The sequence below is a fragment of the Rhagoletis pomonella genome, unplaced genomic scaffold (genome assembly GCF_013731165.1).
Source record: "Rhagoletis pomonella isolate Grant_MI unplaced genomic scaffold, Rhpom_1.0 Rhpom_scaffold_00019, whole genome shotgun sequence".
Taxonomy (NCBI): domain Eukaryota; kingdom Metazoa; phylum Arthropoda; class Insecta; order Diptera; family Tephritidae; genus Rhagoletis; species Rhagoletis pomonella.
In genome coordinates this window covers 402251-414396 of record NW_023458573.1, presented here as the reverse complement: position 1 = coordinate 414396, position 12146 = coordinate 402251, and positions in this window count along the sequence as shown.

Below are 12146 nucleotides of genomic sequence, written 5' to 3'. Positions count from 1 at the left end.
TATTCCAAAAATCGCCTGAAGCGATAAGAAAAGGACTCATTCAGGTAATCAGAAAACGACTCGCCCAGGCGAGTTGCCATCGGCGGACGTTTTAGAGCGACCGGTAATAGGAAATCGATTCGATGGCAATATTACCGGCAATAAATTTGTTTCCGAGGGCGACACGTTTTCTTATTGCTGGCAACACAAATTGTTTGGTGGGTCGTGACCTCATTTTCTTTGAAAATCCTGCTTTGTACGAATGTCAGTAGATTACTCACTGAAAATTTAATTTAATCCAAAAACAACTACTACAACATTTAATTAATTGAAAACAGCATTTTAAAGAATTTCCCAATCAAAGAATTGAAAGTGGTGTTAAGTTTTCAATCATTTTGCAAATAAACAAAAATTTTAGATAGGGCCTTTCTATATTAAGGTACTACTGTTTTTATAATACATTCTAAGTAGTTCGTTTTTTTTTCTGAAGCTGAATTGAATTCTTATACATATTTACTAGATTTGTAAGAACTATTTTGTAAGATCTTTTTTTAACCGATTTCAAAAAAAGGAAGAGGTTATTATTTCCTCGGAATATTTTTTATATTTTTTTTTTATGTTTGTTACCGTATATTTTTGGATCGCGTTAACCGATTGCTATAACATATTTTTAAAGGAATGTTGGTAACTAATTTGGTTTAGATCTGATCATTGGATCATGAAAAAATTAACGGTACTCTGAAATTTGTATATAAGAATTGAAGTCGGCTTTGTATTTTGATGTTCAAATAAAACTGAAATTAAAGTTTTCCGCCATATGATTTGTATTATACTTTGCTAGTGAGCGCAAAACATTGTGCTCTTAATAGTGTACACCAGTGCCCGCCAAACACTTTCCTGGGAAACGAACTATATTCGGCCTTTCACATGTACACAATCGGCTTCTTACACGTACACAATCCGAACGTCAACAGAAAGAGTAGAAGCGCAACAAATTTTATTTAGTTGCATCCAAACAATAGGCGAAGCAGGTTGATGACGCACTGTTGTTGAATAAACTAGGTACACTGAGCAGAATGAATGAATATTCATTCAAAAATTTTATAACACAATTTTTCGTACATACACCCCTAGAAATAGGTATGTATATGGTACCAAGTCGTGCTTTTTCTTCATATTAAAAGAACTTTGTGAATTATGTATTTTTTTAATACCAGACTAGTCCTCAATTAAAACATACAATATGTTTTGTTATTCATCTTTTGGTTTAATCGTTATTTTAAATTGTTTTTAAATGTCAAGTTTTACCTAATTTTAAAATAATTATATATTAGATATACATATATATTTTTATTTTATTTCTACTTGAAATCAACTAAATTTTCATTTAATATTCAGAGTGCTCGAAGCACGTTGTCTTTTTGCTCAGAAATCCACAATTAAATTATAAAAAAATAATAATAATTTTGTACAATACATACAAAATTTATCAACTTTTTCCTTTCTTAGGGCGGTTAACTTTCATTATATGTTTCTATGTTGTTTAGATATAAAAAATAGCGCACAATGAAAAAAACGGCAATAAAAACATACCAAAGTTTTTATAATAAGTAATACAACACAGAAATTTTTTCCGTGCATTACCACCAACACATTCTCATTTTTTGTTTCATAACTAATACATTCTCATTTTAAGACTTTTCTCTTTTTGGCGGGCATGTAATAACATGTGTATGTGTTTATTCCGCGGGTGCTGCTGCTTCTGTAACTTATTCAGTGTTTTGCAACAACAAAGAATAATATACTTTTGTGGCGGGATGTAGGTGTGTATTTGGTATTGTATTTGTGCTTTGGCTTGTGTGTAAGTTATGTATGTGCATTCTCCCTCTCACCATAAACTAATTCCCTAACTCTGCCTCCTCATTATGCACTCAATATGCACTCAATATGTACTCATAAGTACTCTCGATTTATTTCCAAAACGTTTATCTATTTGACCTAATAAGAGATCTTAACAAAAGCTCTAAGTTAGTTAGTATTCATCGTGTCATGTCATAGTTAGCATCGCCTCATTATCATCTTAATGTTTTAAATGTGAAAAATAATAAGTTTAAATAAAAGTTAACTAAAACAAGTTATATAAAAAATATATAACAAAAACTTTAAATCTTTTTATTTATTGATTTGTTCGCGTGCACCCCTCAAACCCGCGAACGTATCTGGCGACGAGGTTAAAACGGATTTAAACAAAATTTCGAACTTTCAAAAAAAAAAAAAAGGAAAAACTTTTGAAAAGTTATGTGCTGAACAAAAAACCATTGTACATTGGTAAAAACACAAAAAAAAAAAATTAATTACAAGGAAACTAAAATGAAGCATACATGAGTGGTGCGGCAATTTAAAATACATAGTTACAGAAAATTTTCTCTAAAATGCAATAAACACCCAAACTTAAAGTAGGTAAAAGACAAAAAAAAAACGTTTGCATGAAAAGAAGTAATTAAAAAAGTGCCATACCTACAATCTGTGTTGCGAGTAAAAACTCAAAGTAAGCAAACGAAAAGTTTTTCTGTATACCTACAATAAAGCAAAAATTGTCAAAAGCGCATATCTTCATCAGCTATTGCGACTGTACATATATACATACATATATTGCGGCGGAAACCATAGAAAATAAAATACCGCAATCACATTTAAAAATTCAAAAAGTACAAAAACAAAAAATTGCTTAAAAAGTGCATTTCGTCTTCAATACGAGAAATCGTAACAGTTAGGTAGTATACATACCCAAAGTGCGAATATCGTATTGTATTCTCCTAACAAAAAATATGCAAATGTACCTAAACATTGTTGCCACTAAACTTGAGCTGCTAACATAACAAAAGAAACGAGCTGTAATAAATATCTGTTGTCCATATGTGCCGATGAATATAAGCTGTTAACATAACAGAAACTGTAAACGAAGCAACCAGTGTTAAATATAATTTTGTCCATACACTTTGTATGTTGCTATACTGTTTTTACGTTATATACATGTTGTAACCACCATCGAACATTTTAAATAAGCAAAGAAACAACAAAAAAAAACATAATCAATTGAGACTTTTGATCAACATAAATTTAAAAAACACAATCAACTGAGCAAAAAGAAAGATATTAAAAAACTACCAACAAATTAAATACTTAAATAAAATCAACAGATAAATCAAGTAAAAATCATAAAATGGCATTAAGCTTAGCAGAGGCATTAAGAGAAGCCAGAAGTGTAACATTTTTTGACGGAAAAAGTGAGTATACACTAACCCACTATTTAAGAGATGTTGCAACAATACTGTCGCTTACAAATGACGTAGAAAAACACATTATATCCAAAGTTCTGTGCAACAAACTGAAAGGGCGAGCATTGCACGTAATCCAGCAACTTTATGAGCCGAGTTTTGATGACATCCTAAGCAAGTTGAAGGAAGAATTTGGTATAAAAACAACTTTTTTAAATTTAAGAAATGAGGCGATGAATATTAGGGCCATAGATGTTAAAGATTTACATAGTAAGCTCGGATCTATTTTATTGTCAATGAACACTAAATATTATTTGGAAGGAGAAAATGACATTTTGTATACACCATATAATAATTCAAAATTAATATTTGACATTTATCTACAATTTTTGACCTTCAATGTAGAAACTCTGTTGTTGCAAAATCAAATTACTAATATGGAAAAAGCATTTACGTATTATTTAGAAAATAATATGTTAACAGATTTTAAAATAAATAACAGTGTAAATAACACGGCTTTCCATACAAAAAATAATAAATATCCGTATAGTTTTTCACACAATTTTTCTAATAATTCCAATGTGTTTGACCAAAATAAAAATGCAAATAGCGGCAATCGGAATAATATACATTTTAATAGATGCAACTCAAATAACTCCGGTAATTATAACACACACCCTGGTGCTAATCAAAACTATGAAAATGTTAATAATTACCGTAATAATTCTTCGGGCAACTTTAATAATGGTTATAGTAAGTATGTCCAAACTAATCCTCATTTTAATAGTAACGGTTATGGTAGAGGTAACGCTAGTGGAAATACTCGCAAATTTAATGACCAAAGAAACTATAGAAACGTAAATAACTCTGGTAGGTTTAATAACAATGCGAGATATAACCAACAATCACCTGTTGTGCCAATGGAAGTGGACAATATTGAAAAATACGAAAATTTTCAGCTTTCTCCTCTTCAACCAACTTACCCCTAATAGATTTAACAATTAATAATACTGTGGTTAGATGTTTGGTAGATACCGGATCAGCAACCACATTGGGAGATTTTGAGATATTTAAAAACGTTTGTCATCGCAGAACTTTAGAAAAACCTATCCTAGTAAAAACACTTTTTGCGTCTGATATAATATTAGAAGAAGTCATCGTCAATATACCTTTAGAGTTTGCCATTAATAAAGGAGAGACAATGTCCATTAAATTATTAAAATTTACTAACAAACCTTTCCAATGCATACTTGGCTTAAATATTCTTATCCCTTTAAAAATCAAATTGATTTTTCATTAAAAATCATTAACGTCAACAATAAAATTATACCTTTCGTCGATAGTTGCACTAACACATACTTAGCCAATGATAAGGATTTCTATGCTTATTGCTCTCAGACAGACACTTATCCGGATAATTTTACATTTGATGATACTAGCTTTGATACAGATGCCTTAATTAAAAAAGATTTGAACGTTGAAGATCAGCTGCTCTTAAAGCAATTTATATTGAAATTTAAAAACATATTTTTCCATGATGGCCAATATGTGCCAGCCTTAGAAACAGTCAGACACCAGATTATAACAAAACACCATGCCCCTATTTACGTGAAAAATTATAGGTACCCTTATGCGCTGGAAGAAGAAATAAATAGTCAATTAGAATCTATGCTAAAAAACGGAATCATTAGGCCAAGTAGGTCTCCATATAACGCGCCATTGTGGATTGTGGAGAAAAAATCAAACCCTGGTAATAAAAAGAAATGGCGTTTGGTAATAGATTTTCGGAAGCTAAATAGTCTTACAATCGATGATCAGTTCCCTATACCAAACGTAGAATCACTGTTTGAAAAACTAGGGCGAGCACAATATTATTCCACAATCGACTTGGCTAAGGGATTCCACCAAATTCTGATGAGCGAAAACGATATCGAAAAAACCGCTTTTTCAGGTCCAAACGGGCATTATGAATTTACTCGTATGTCATTTGGCCTGAAAAATGCACCCGCTACATTCCAGCGTATGATGAATACAGTTTTATGCGACTATATCAATAAAATATGCATAATTTATATGGGTGATATATTGATATTCTCCACCTCCATAAAAGAGCATTTCGAGAGTCTGACTAAAATATTCAATAGGTTGGCAGAAAACAATCTGAAAATTCAATATGAAAAATGTAACTTTCTCTCAAGATACACAGAATTTCTAGGGCATATCATCACTCCGGAAGGCATTAAGCCAAATACCGAAAAAATAGAAGCTATACAAAGAATAAAGTTACCACGAACTGTCAAAGAAATTCAGTCCTTTTTAGGTCTGACTGGATATTATCGCAAATTCATCAGGAATTACTCTATGATCGCTGCCCTATAATAAAATATTTGAAAAAGAATGAAAAGATTAATATGAAAGATATTAAATACATTGAAGCTTTTGATAAGTTGAAGCTTATAATGACCTCACCCCCACTTTTAGCATTTCCCGACTTTTCAAAAAAATTTGTGGTGACAACGGATGCCAGCAATGTTGCGATAGGCGCGGTTCTTAGTCAAAATAACAAACCAATATCTTTTGCTAGTCGCACATTAAACGCTTTCGAAAAACGCTACCATACTCTGGAGGAAGAGTTATTAGCGATAGTGTGGGCGGTGAAGCATTTCAGACCATATTTGTTCGGGCGGTCATTTCTTGTACAAACGGATCATAAGCCTTTAAAATGGTTATATTCTATGAAAGATCCAAGCGCACGCATTCTACGTTGGAAAACTTTGCTCAGCGAATACGAGTTTGAAGTTGAATATCTCAGAGGTAAGGAAAATAATGTAGCCGACTTTCTTAGTCGACAACAAATACATAACGAGGAAAACCTAGACATAAAGTCTTTGTTTGAGAACTCTATAGATACGGTGCATTCAGCACTTGAAAATCAAAATGACCATTTCCTTATCTCGGATTCAATTGTCAACAAATATACTACCCAAATTCGACTAGTTCATAACAAGAACATAGCGAGCGAAGTTTTATATAATAAATACCTCATAATATATGGCCCTTATTATGAGCTGCATTCGATTTTCGATCTTCGCTGGCTATCGAAGATCGAAAGCGAAATTCGTATTATGAGCTATGCAAGCGTGTCGAAATTTTCGTTGAGTATCGCATTTTCTGTCGAACAGAATTTTGCTTTCGATGGTGTAGCGAAGTGTTAGGAAATCGTGAAAAATGTATGATTTTGTATATGTTTTCTTACATTTTGGCGGCTAGACACTAATTTTAAACAATTTTTATTAATTTCATGCAGTTCTAACATCGTGAATACTAAACACAAGCTCGAAAGGCTGCTTTACTTGTGAAAGAAAATCCCAATACTCTCTTGGCACGACCTCTGAGAACAAAATCGTAGCGCTGTTGATAGGTTTAAAATATTTTAAATAGATTTGGCACACAAACGCCTCTTTAGATGGTCGGAACTTTTTAATGAATCTGTAGACAAATTTCTTAAATATATTTTATATCAAAATATATTCGAAAGACTAATAAACTTAAACTCTCTTAAACATTTGCTACTCCTGGCCAGTTTACTAAGCTCTCATCCTCTGACAAATCGTTGAACCAGAACTCGTTGTACTCATTTTACCACGTTTTTATAAACTTGCTTTCTTTTTCACTTAATTTTAGTTAGAACAAATTTACATAAATATGTATAAGCACACTATTTAGTTTGCTCGATTTGTAAACAAAGCTTCTCAGCGGTGAAAAATATACTATTGTGAACAACCTAAACGAGCGAAATTCACAATAGCGCTATTCTTCATCGAATGAGCGCCATAATACCAAATGAAAATTCGTTCGCTCAGCACTTTCGACCACAGTCGAAAATCGAATGCAACTCATAATAGGGGCCTTTATAGAAGAATGCGAAGTAAGTAATAACACTTATTTATGTGATTTATTCAGAAGGCACATAAAGAAAGGAACAATAGGAATTCATTCGGAATTACCCGATAACCTTTACAACGTAGTTCAAGAAAAATTAATAACTTTATTTTCAAATGACAGTAACATTAAGTTTACTAAATGCAGCTATAAAGCTTTAGACGTCAGGAGTGATGAAGAAATGTTAGAGATAGTAGATAAAGTTCACATTGAAAGTAACCATAGAGGTATCTTGGAAAATTATGAGCAAATGAAGTTGAAATATTTTTACCCAAATTTAAAAAAGATAATAAACAGATTTATTAACAGTTGTGATGTATGCAATGAGAGTAAATATGCTAGAAAACCATTGAAAAAATTATTTAATCATACAGAGACTCCTGGTAGTCCCAATGAAATAGTGCACACCGATGTATTTTATTGTTTTCGTTCATGCTTTTTGACCACGATTGATAGATTCACCAAGTTGGCATCTGTACATAAATTACCACACAGAAACATGGTCACCATAAAAATCAAACTACAAGAAAGGTTTGCATGGTTAGGAAAACCCAAAAAACTAATAATGGATAATGAGTTTAACAACGCGTCTATACGATTATTTTGCCGGGAAAATGATATTATTCCTCATTTTACTACGCCGAATAGTCACACTGGCAATGCAGATGTTGAAAGACTGCATTCCACATTACTAGAACATATACGCATTTTAAAAAATACGCAAAACACATTGGAAATAGAAGAAATTGTGATTAAAGCTATTGGCTTCTTTAATAATTCGGTACACAGTTCAACTAATGTAAAACCTATAGATTTTATTAACAGAAATTATATTGACTTTGAGAAAATAAAAAGTTATACTTATGAAAAGAAAAAACAAACTATAGAAAAAATTAACTCAAAAAGAGAAAAAGTACCGAGTTTCAACAACGAAAAAGTTTATATGAAAAACCCTCTTGCTAATAGGAATAAAACTGCCAAAACATTTATAAAATTACCTGTTAGTTACCCAAATAAAATTGACATAGCTCAGATCAAAAGGCCTCACAAAACTTTGTAAATATTACCCTTGTATATATCTATGTTTATATTTTTATGTATCTATGTATATATTCTAATAACGATAATGACTGTACCTATTTTTATAAACTTTTTTAACAAACTTAAAAATTAAAAAGTGAAACATGAATATGCAAATATCTAAACATTGACAAAGAAAAAAAAACCTAAACCCAAAATTTCAAAAAAAAAAGGTCGTAAATATGTATTTTTAATTTAAAAATAAAGGTTTAAAAGGAAAAAATTACATTTTGCAGATATAGGCATGAAAATTAAAAATTTAGTTTACTATTATTTACATTATCGCAAAACATCATTTTATTATCATAATAACTTCGAAATACAATTCGTCAAATAGATAAAGACAAAAAAAGCCAAAAATATTACAATTTGCTTACATAATACGTAATTCAAAAATTACCGAAACTTCTACTATTTTTTTTTTACAAAATAATAAAATAATCATCTTAATATAATTTTCAGTAATTTTCGAATTACACTCTTAATCTTGGCGTGTCATTCGCAGAGACGCGAATTTTTTTACGGTGGGCGAGTTATGTATGTGCATTCTCCCTCTCACCATAAACTAATTCCCTAACTCTGCCTCCTCATTATGCACTCAATATGTACTCATAAGTACTCTCGATTTATTTCCAAAACGTTTATCTATTTGACCTAATAAGAGATCTTAACAAAAGCTCTAAGTTAGTTAGTATTCATCGTGTCATGTCATAGTTAGCATCGCATCATTATCATCTTAATGTTTTAAATGTGAAAAATAATAAGTTTAAATAAAAGTTAACTAAAACAAGATATATAAAAAATATATAACAAAAACTTTAAATCTTTTTATTTATTGATTTGTTCGCGTGCACCCCTCAAACCCGCGAACGTATCTTGTATTTGGTATTGTATTTGTGTTTTTGCTTGTGTGTATTGCGGTGGTTGCTAGCGCAAATGACACTATTACTACGTTTATATGCACGGAATAATCGACTTAATTGAAATCGCATTGACACCGTACACATTTCGCTCTAGTGTTTATACTTACGGCTTTATATCGGCATCAAAGTAACCGTCTTCAAAAGCAAACAAAATAAGCTGTTTTCATTTGACATTTTATAAGTTAACATAATGGAAAGTGATAAAAATCTAGTTTTATTCGGCATTATAAAATCGTGGCAAAGAAAAAGAACGATTATTATTTATCAGCTTTTAAATACTGATGCGATTATTTGGAATTTGAGCGGAACAGCTGATCTCCAATTCGCTTTGAGTGAGAGCGGTGTTTATACACTCTTTCCAACTATCTGGAGAAATAAACTACCGATTTGAAATGGAGTGTGAGCCAAAACACTTCGATCTTTCAAAGCGAATTGAAATTCAGTTTATACATATGTTTTGAATCGCGGCGAAATGAATTAAAGCGACTTATGCATGCGTATAAACGTAGTATGTGTCCACTATGAAGTGTACAGTATTTTCAATGTACTCTTTACATTATTAGGGGTATTCTCGAAGTCTTGCATGATGCACGGATTGCACGAAATGCAAAAATACTATTCCGAATTTCGAAGAGTACGAGACTACCCTATTGCAAAGGAAAGCATGCTTGAGTAGCAAGCAGCGAAATTATGTATCAAATACAATAACAAGAGACAGCAAAAAAAAATTAAGTGAGCGAGATGAAAGGAATGAGAGAAATTAGTAGCAATTCCAACAACAAAACAAATAGCACAACGTCGCATTTATCTTGCTATGCTATTTTGCAAAATATATACATGGGTTTCGACGTTGCATATTTTGCAGCGATAGGAAATGTTGTTTCCCATGTATTTTGTTGTTGTGTGTTTGCAAGTTATGCAATCCATGTAATCCGTGCTACGTGAAATGGCTTTGCAAGATTTGGACAATACCCCTATTGTCTTTATTCAATAGTGAACAATAGTTTTCTGCATAGCTGTTTCTAGATTCTCTGTATTCGCTGTACACTCAACTTCAAAGCCAACGACAATCAATACACGCGTTTGCGGCGAAGGCATATTTGTACACTTTTAAGCGTCTTGCGAACATGCGTAGTATGAATTGAGCACAAGCATGTTGTCAACTGTTACATACGACAAAGTGTGAAATTGGCAATAAATGTTACAGATTTTGTGTAATTTTTTTAAATAGTAAATTCCAATATTGCCTTAAGCTAGAAACAACAAATACAATTTTCAAAGAAATCTACCGTGACGTTTTCAAGAAAGCAGCTTTAGGCTTCAGCCGCGATTTCCCAAAACACGTCAAATGTAACATACGACAATCATTTCTTCAAGCGAAGATATGTAATGAATCGCATACTCATAAAGAAAAATTAGGATCATTGGAACAGGGGGAGCAGCTCCTCGCACACAAACCGAATTTTTCAGGCTGCATCTCTCTGGAAGTGTTCATGCTAGAGTATCGGAACTTGGTATGGATATATATGACAATAGATGCCGTGCAATAAAGCCATAGGAAATAACGCCATATGGCTTTATTTCACTTTACATTGAGATATATAGTCATTATGGCGTTATTGCACCTTTGATTATATTTTGTGTAATGTTTACCTAGTGCACAGCTGGTGTGCATATGCTCGTAAAGTAACTCGGTAATTCTCTAGTTGAAGGTACAACTAGCAAAACAAAAAACAAAAATGTCCAAAACTGTCAGGAGGGGTACCAATCGGCGAATTTTTATCCTTGTGTTAACGATACCTTTTTGAAATGTTGTTCTTTTTTATGAGTAATTGCACGCTCAAAAATGCACTAAATCACCAATATTCTCTTTTGAAACACTTGTAAAATTATGTTATTTGAAAAACTTTTTCAAAAAGTACATAAATTTTACAACAAGATTGTTTATTTTGTTATTAAAAGGCAAGTAAATAATGTTCCCGAACTGAACGAGAAAATGCAAAATGGCGCAAAGTGCTGCCACCTTATTTATATTTCGTAATAATTCAGTTTTCCTTATATGGCGCCTGCAATGTTCAGTACTTTTCGGTTTTGTCATTAGAAATTTTATACACACTTTAATTTTTTATAAGTATATCTCACAGATTTAAAAGAAAATCTCATAGATATATACATATGCACGTGTACATATATATTAATTTGTATGGATAGATGTAAGTACGTATGTATATGCAATTTTCTTTTAACACCCGGCTTAAATAAGGAATTAATAAGTTTTAATTCTCCGTGTGTTGAGTTATCTTAAGCTGCATTTTCCTCAGGCAAAAACGACAGCTTTGTCTGAACCTACATCTCAAAGTGGACCTTCTCCGGTACCTAAAGAATTAATCGTAGTTCCTGCGAATAAATCTGTGCAGTGTTGCCATTTTAGCCGTTTTCCGGCTAGATTTAGCCGGATGCGATAGCAAACAGCCGGAGAAATTTCGATTTAGCCAGCAGCCGATTTGTTAGCCGTTTTGCAGAAAAAAATTAGCCGTTTTTAGCCGATTTTGCTATTTGCCTTGTTTTCTTAAATTTCAAATATGTTGTTTCCATTTTTGACTAAGCCACCCAAAATCTGTTAGAAATGGCTACTAGCCTTATCGTGGAGAACATTTTCATGTCAGACAGGGCTGTATGAAATTGGGCCGATTTCGCTTGTTTTTATTTTAAACGAAGAAGGGATTTTCTTCATAAAATGTTTGTTATAAATGTCTTAATTTTAAGTGTGAAGTTTTATTCGCAAACTTAGAAAATAAGAAATTATTTCACTGTTAAGACACTTAAGATGCGTTTGTGTTTGGATATAGTGCCAACAAACAGAATAAATATTACATGTAGATATTGTCTTCCCAGATAGCGCATATTCAATTCTGCCTAAATTACAAAACATTATTTTTGCCCA